We start from the raw sequence: 8,009 nt of genomic DNA on the forward strand, positions 1-8,009 counted from the left end.
TTGTGTCTGGTTTCTCCCAGGTTATACTCTATTTGTGGGGCAACACACACACACATCTCCATACCGTCTACTCTGCTCACTGAGACCTCCCTAGCCTTCTACACCTCTGACCAAGGCACTTACTTAGAAGGTTGTACTTAGTAGGGAGGAAAGACTTGACTAAGAAAAAAAGAAGGATTTAGATGGGCAATCTCTTATATTTCCACCTCGCCCTCCCCTTTGCTGGAGTGGGAAGTCCTTACAAGCAGAGGCTTAACAAAAAACAAACTATACCTAGCGCAGTACCTGCTACAAAACAGGTGATTTAAAATGCTCTTAAATTTTTTTTAATTCACTTTTTTTATTTTGAGTTCCAAATGATCTATCTCCAGGCTCTCCCCCATTGAGAAAGCAAGCAACATGATAGTTCTTAATATTCTTAAGTAGCTTTTGCCCTAGGATTTCTCATCACCATGTCTAACTGAGCTCTCAGAAAGATACATTCTGCCTTCAAGTTAATGTGCCTACATAGACCCCAGGAATCCTAAAACCTGGGCTGTGCTGTTGTGATCTTTGGATTTGGAGTAAGAGAATTCTCAATTTGATTTCTGGCTCTACTATTGCCTATTTTATGTCCTTGGGGAATTCACTTCACCTATTAGGACCTCAGTTTCCCTGTCTGTAGAACGGGTATACAAAGAGTTCTCAATCACTTGTACCAATAATTACTGGGTTATCGGGAGGCTCAAATATGATACTGTTGGGTAAGTGAATTATAAACTGTAAAACACTCTGAATGTAAGTTGTTATTATTATTATTATTATTAATAATTTATCCATCTCATGACCAGCTCACCTGAGCATAGCATAACAGTGAACAAACAGGTTTTATCCCATAGTATTGAGTTATAAAAGTGGCCTGTGCTTTAAAGTAATGGAATCTCTTAAGAACAGTTGCTTTCTCCCTCTTTTCCTTGCCTGGAAATCTTTTCTGTATTATCTGCCAGAACACTGCCTCCTAATTAGAGTCAGGATTGGGCCAGCCTCTGTCCCATACTGTCAGCTGACTCCTGACATCTCTGCCATGCAATGATGAGCCAACTTAATCTTAATAAAGAACCACACGCCATCAGCCAGTGTGATTCTAGGAACTCCTTTTCATTGCTTTACTTATTGCAGGATCTGTGATGCTCTGGGGAGCGGATAAGGTGGAGAGGAAGGGTTGGGGAGAATTCACCATCCCTTTCCCCCAGAATCTTATAACCTGTCTAGCTGCTGCTGCAGTGGCTGCTGCTATGCGGTTAGGCCAGACAATGAAGGATGAGCTATACTTGCAACAGGCTGTTGGATAGAGCTGTCTCATTGGAATCTCAGGCCTGCTGCAGTTCCCCAAGGATGCTATTGCTTGGAACAAATGGGTCAGACCATATTCCACATGACTGGGCAGGTTTTAATCTGTTCCCAATAGAGTAGCCTGAGGTACCTATAGAAGATGCCCCCAAACAGATGCCAATCACGAAGACTCCATTGTTCATTCATGGCACTCCCAGGATGGTGCTTGAGATGGTCTTGCCTGCTCTTTCTTTGCAGTCTATTTAACAGGTTGCAGAGGAGTGCTGCGTTATTTTAAAGATCTGCCTGCCCAGTTGATATGGGTGCTTACTTTGCCAGCAGAGATTGTAGCCTCCTCCATCCCTTAGCATGCAGTCCTAATTTGCTGTTGCTAGAAAAAAATTCAACACCCGGTAGCCAATTCTGATGGTGAGCCTGTCTAAATTTAGCTAAGCAGTGTCCTGGATGACAGACACACAAACTATTGTCAGATTTGCACTCAAAAGCTTTCTAGGTCAGTAGGACCTGCCAGTGTATACAAGGTGCTGGCATGGCCTTTGAGAATTCTGTGTCAGCCTCACAACAGAGGATGACTCAGTGGAGGGAAGAGCAAATAAGTACTCAAGATTTGCTGTGTCACCTTTTCTTTCCCTTTCTCTTTAGCCAACCAGGACCAAAAGACTATAGATATAGAGCTCTGAGTTCACCTAGATCAATTCCTGAGACTTGTGATATGGCTATGTAGAGAGTTCTTTATTGCTAAGGAATGTTACTATACCATCCCTGTTGGGTGCTATATGGATAACAGAGCACCTTGACATTCCAATGGTAGAACAGCAACTGCTGCACGCTCAGGGCTACTAAGGTCATCATGGACAGGACATATATTCTCCAAAGACAGATCTGTGCCTCCTAGGACTGTTGTGGGTGAGTATATCATAGACAGAAAGGTATCCCTCCAACAAGAGCACAGACTAATGAATAATGAATCCTTAAGCATTTCCAACCTGTCAAAGTTCTGGTACTCTGTTGGGGATGGATTCTGCCCCAACAGGATGAGCCCAGAGGTGTAAGTCACAGCTATCTGGGAAAATAAAGCCATCCTGTAGTTTTCATGGTGAAGCATGTCTGTCCTACCACACAGGGCACATGTATGAAGAGGCGTGTGCATGCACACATTACCTTCTACCATCCGTCCAGCCCCCTTCCGCAAGCAGCACGTTCTCCTTTCTCTTGCTGACTGTCACCATATGGCCCTTGTTAATGATTTATACATCACACCCTTCATTAACTGATGTAAAAGATACTCGTGGTAATTTCCTTCCATCAACTTTCATTCCTCATAGGATCCCAAATAATTTAAAAAAGTGTGGCCTTTCGGTTAAGTTGTTAATGAAGCGAACTCTAATTAACATTAGGGGTGTCCTTCATACACACTCTGTGAGAATGGCAAGATCTTGAAAACTCCATCATCATTAAATTAGTAAATTTTTATTATTGGAGCCTATGTATGCACTAACTCAGGATTTTAAAATTATCATCGAGGGTTGATGTGTTGTGTTTATCTTCCCCTAATTGAATGCTACCTTGCATTTAATCAAAGCAAATTGGCCTTCCCTCTAAATAGATCCAAGGGCTTGAACACTTGTTAACTCTTGCTTTATTACATTAGACCTGGAATGAGCAGCAAAAGAGATAGACCAAGAAATCAGAAAAATGGTTATGAGGGAGGGAGAGAGGTAGGTCAGGAGAAGAGCTGCTTAGGGATTTTTGTACCCAGGGCCAGCTGCACAGAACACGTCATCAATTCAGTTGATAGGGAGTGGGGATGGAGACCAAAGCATGCTATGATGCTGCTTGCCAAGGAGACCAATATTAGGGTGAGGGGAGAGGGTTAGGTGGGGGCTGGGAAGGAGCTTAACAGGAATGTGGCCTTGGGCATGGTAGCTTCCTATTATAACTCATTATTCTTGCTAATTAGTCGATAAGCTTCATTGTTCTTATTACCCTGAAAGTGCTGTTATTGTCCCCTCTAAATTCTGGCACCCTGGGAAAAGCCTTAGTTATCTCACCCTAGTTAGAGCTGTGGTTAGGGGTTCTTTCATGATGGTACCAGACTCCCCACATTCATAGAATCTTAGAATCACCTTAGGATATAAAGCTGAAAGCAACCTTGGTGGTCCTCTGATCTATCACCATCATTTCATTGATTGGAAGATGAGGCCCAGGAAAGTCTAGTAATTTGCCCAAGGTCACCAAGATTATAAAGAATAGGGACAAGTGGGATTTCATTCAACCCACTTCCCCAACTCCAGAGTCAATGCAATATCATGCTGCCTAAGGACTTGATTGAGAACCTGTCCTTTCCATGTGCACGCTGTGCAGTTGGGAAGCTGGGGTTGTGGTCATGTGTTTGAAGTGCTCAAAAAATGCAGGGCCAGATGACAGCAGACTCGGAGGTGCTGAGACGAGACTTTCTATGAAAGCAGCTAAATAAATGAATGGGCCCCAGGAGATGCCAAAAGCCAGCTCCGTTCTGTCAATGGCTCAGCTGGGGCTGCCAGATTAGAATGCCTGCTGTCAATTTAGGCAGCAATGGGGAGAAGGTCTGTAATTGACAGGTCAGAGGAAGGCTGGTGGCTGCCTCAGTTGCATCAAAGAGATGGTAACTGATTATTCCTGGAAATTGGAGATGGAATTGAAAATGGAGTTTTCTGATGGAAAGGAAGAACTAAGAATGGAATTATTGGACTTTGCTGTGGTTAAGAAAGATAATATGATACATGTAAACATATGTATTATATATATTATATTAACTTTATATATGTTACTTTTATATGTATAATATGTGTATATATACATAATATTAACTTTCTTAACCATAGCAAAGTCCATTCTCATTGAACACGTGTGTATACATATACATATATCTGCACACATATACCCAATGGCTTCTGTGAGTCTTTTCTATATTTCCCTACCAAGCTGCATATACAGGTTTCCTTGATCTCTTTTAGCTTAGTCTCTTCTTGCTAAGTCACCTTCTTTTCATCCTCTTGAAAATGTGATTGTGACTCCCTGATGGTCCCTTCTAACAAATGTTTGGTGGTTGACTTCATTATATTTAGGTATGCTGTAACATACCCAAGACCTTGTGGGAAGACCATAAAGTCATAGGTTTAGAGATAGACAGGGCATCAGGGGTTATCTAATATAATCTCCTCATTTTACAGATAAGGAATTGAGGACTAGGGAAGTTACATGACTTGCTCAAGGTTATAGAGGTGGGAATTGACCCATCCAGGATTTGAACCTAATTTCACTGGCTCCAAGTTCACCTCTCTTTCCATTGTACCATGCTGCCTTCTCTGCAGTAGAAAGGGGCAGCTCTCCTTTCCTTTTAGTCTCATCCATCCAATTAATAGATGTAATCTCTCACAACATTTGAACTTGTATTCCAAATGCGTGGTATGTACCATCACCAGCATCATTTACTCCATCCAAACTCCATCCATGCTTCACTATCCCATCCCATCCCATCCTGCCATCCACCCATACCATCTAGCCAAATGCCTATTGTCATTGTCACACTTCTCCTCACCTGTGCCATTACCTCCAGAGCACTGATTCTCTACACTAGACCTCCAGAATCTATGTCCCCTGGTTCTGAGAAAATTAATCTACCCATTTCTGTGAATCTTATCTTGTGGTTTAGCTGTCTTGATCAATGGATGAGTGAGGGTAAATTAGTTCACTTAGCTTGGTATATCTAACTGGCCCCAGACTCCAGACTTTGTTTCACATTCACATCCAACTGTTAACCCAGACCATCTTGTTATCTGTCAGATATACTCCATCCCTTCCCTTTTCACCTCTTGCCCTGGGCATAACAATCAAATCAATATTACCATTGTTTTTAAAAAGTGCACATCATTCAATTGCCATATGGATCAACTCATCAACCTGAGAGCAGAATCCCCTTCCCTGGCTACTACTCTCCCATAAATATTCTATTCCCCTATTAGAACAGAAGTTCCATTGAGTACAGAGGTCTTTTCTCTATTTTTGTCTTGTATTTATAGCATTTAGAATTGTAGTAAGCGTTAATAAATGATTTTTAAAAAACTCTTTCATTCTATGAAGGCACTATGCCATATCTAAACCTTGTATACCCTCTCCATACAAAGCACAGGTTTTTTTTTACCCCCCAGCAGAGGCTTAGTAAACATTCGTTGAATCTAAAATCAAAACCATTGTCATAGAATCATCAATTTAGACCTACGTGATTATCTCATTTAATTTCTGTACAAATTAGACACCCTGTCTATAGTGTCCTCAGCAAGGGGTTGTCTATTCTCTATTTGAAAATTGCTGGAGCTAGGGCACTTACCAGTCCCTGAGGCATCCCTTTGCACTTCACTATACCTCTTGTGGAGAGGAAGTATTATTCACATTGAGCTGAAATCTGTTTTCCTTTAACTCTGACCCTAACTCTGCCTTCTGAAGGCTGAGGGATTATTTTTTTAAATTGAACTTAATTTTTTTCAATTAGAAAAAAACTTTTTCCCCCTCTCCCACCCACTTCTTTTTCTTTCTTTCTTTCTTTCTTTCTTTCTTTCTTTCTTTCTTTCTTTCTTTCTTTCTTTCTTTCTTTCTTTCTTTCTTTCTTTCTTCTTCTTCTTCTTCTTCTTCTTCTTCTTTTTTGCTGAGGCAATTGGGATTAAGTGACTTAACACAAACTAAACCCAAATTATTTATTGTCCTGCTGCTACTGCAAGATAGCCCTAAAGGGGGGATATGGGGAAGACAGGGGCTAGAATAGTAAACACACACTTTGATATTCTTTGTCAAGATTTTGGGTACTTTGTCTCATGTGTGATATTGCAGTCAAAGGCCCAAGACTGAACAGGCAGCTAAGTGAATATGTGCCTTGAAGTATATGTTATATCCCCATCTCTTTAGCTCTCTCACCACTCCCTTTCCCAAAATGTGGTGGAGGAAGAAAAAGTCCTCATCTTTTTCTGACTCAGGTGGCACTTTGCTTAGTAACTGCTAGGTGCATTGTTTGCAGTTTCAGAGGCTGGTTTGCATGATAACCCCACACACAGTCTTGTATCACCTTCCTCTGCACAGTGGTCATGTTTAGGGTTTAGATGCACATTTTTTTGTTTTTGTTATTTACAGCTAGTAAGTGTTAAGTGTCTGAGGCTGGATTTGAACTCAAGTCCTCCTGAATCCAGGGCCGGTGCTCTATCCACTGCACCACCTAGCTGTCCCTCCCACCCACTTCTAAATTGAAAGAAAGCAAAACAAAACCTTTGTAACAAATATGCACAGGAAAAGCAAAACAAATTCCTATGTTGAACATGTCTCATTTTGTGCCCTGAGTCTATCACCTGTCTCTCAGGAGGTGGGTAATATGTTTTATCATCAGCCCTCTGGAATCAGGGTTGGTTATTACATTGAACAGCATTCTCGAGTTGAAGCAGAAAGAAGGAGGACACCCTGGTCAGCCATGCTTTCATTTCTCCCCAAGACAGTTTCCCGATTCCCCCACACTCTGCAAAGGCCTTACACTGGGTACCTCTCTCTCTCTCTCTCCTCCTCTCCTTCACCTTCCTTTTATATATTGCCTTCCTCTGTTAAAGCATAAGCTCCTTGAGCTAGGGATGATTTTTCTGCTTGAATTTGTATTACTGGTGCTCAGCACAGTTCCTGGCACACATAAGTGTTTAATAATTCTTTGTTCACTTGACTTGATGTTCATTGTTCTCATCACAACCACCACCTATTATGTACTAGGCTAAAATGAACACAGTCCTTGCCCTAAGGGCTTTATAATCTTGTTTGAGATATAGGAAGGGTACAGGGTATCTGGTACATAGAAAGCACATAATAAATTCTTGTTAATTGATTGAATGCTAGGCTAGGGAGGGGGAATGATTGAAAGGTTTTTTTAAAACTAGGGAGGATTGGGAGAGAGGGAAGTGATAAGATGGTGAATACAGCATGTTAGGAAAGTAAGCTTGGCATTTGTTTTCAGGATGGGTTGAAGAGGGAGAGACTAGAAATCAAGAGAACAGATAGATCATTACAATAATACAGGTATGAAGCAACAAACATTCCTTAATCACTTATTGCGTACAGAACATTGTTCTTTGCTAGGTGTTGTCAGTATTAACAAAACTTAATTAAGATAAGGTCCTTGCCTCAAGCAGCTTACAGTCAAGTAGGAAGATAAGACCAACATAGAATACACAACATTACCTGATAAATATATTAGAGAATTTTGAGACAAAGTGAGTTTTGAGAAGGAAGATTAACTGGTGGGATTATGAAGGAGGTGGCATTTGAGTAGGATTCTGAGGGATGAGTAGGAATTCAGTAGATGAAAAGAGGGATGGAGCATTTTCTAGGCATGGAAAACAGTAGATCTTACTTTGCATTTTAGGGTACAAAGAGTGTTCAGTTTGAATGGAACATAGAATATCTGGAGAGGAGTAATATGAGATAGGACTGACTGGGTGATGCTAGGTTATGAAGAATCCTGAATGCCACCCAAAGGCATTTGAAATTTGCTCAATTCAATCATAGGAACCATCAAAAATACTTGGGTAGACACATGCTTATTCTAAAAGGTTATTTTGCAGTGTCATAAAGAATGGATTGAAGAGGGGAGAGGGTTGAGGCAGGAAGAT

This window comes from Dromiciops gliroides, chromosome 4, assembly GCF_019393635.1.
Source record: "Dromiciops gliroides isolate mDroGli1 chromosome 4, mDroGli1.pri, whole genome shotgun sequence".
NCBI lineage: Eukaryota > Metazoa > Chordata > Mammalia > Microbiotheria > Microbiotheriidae > Dromiciops > Dromiciops gliroides.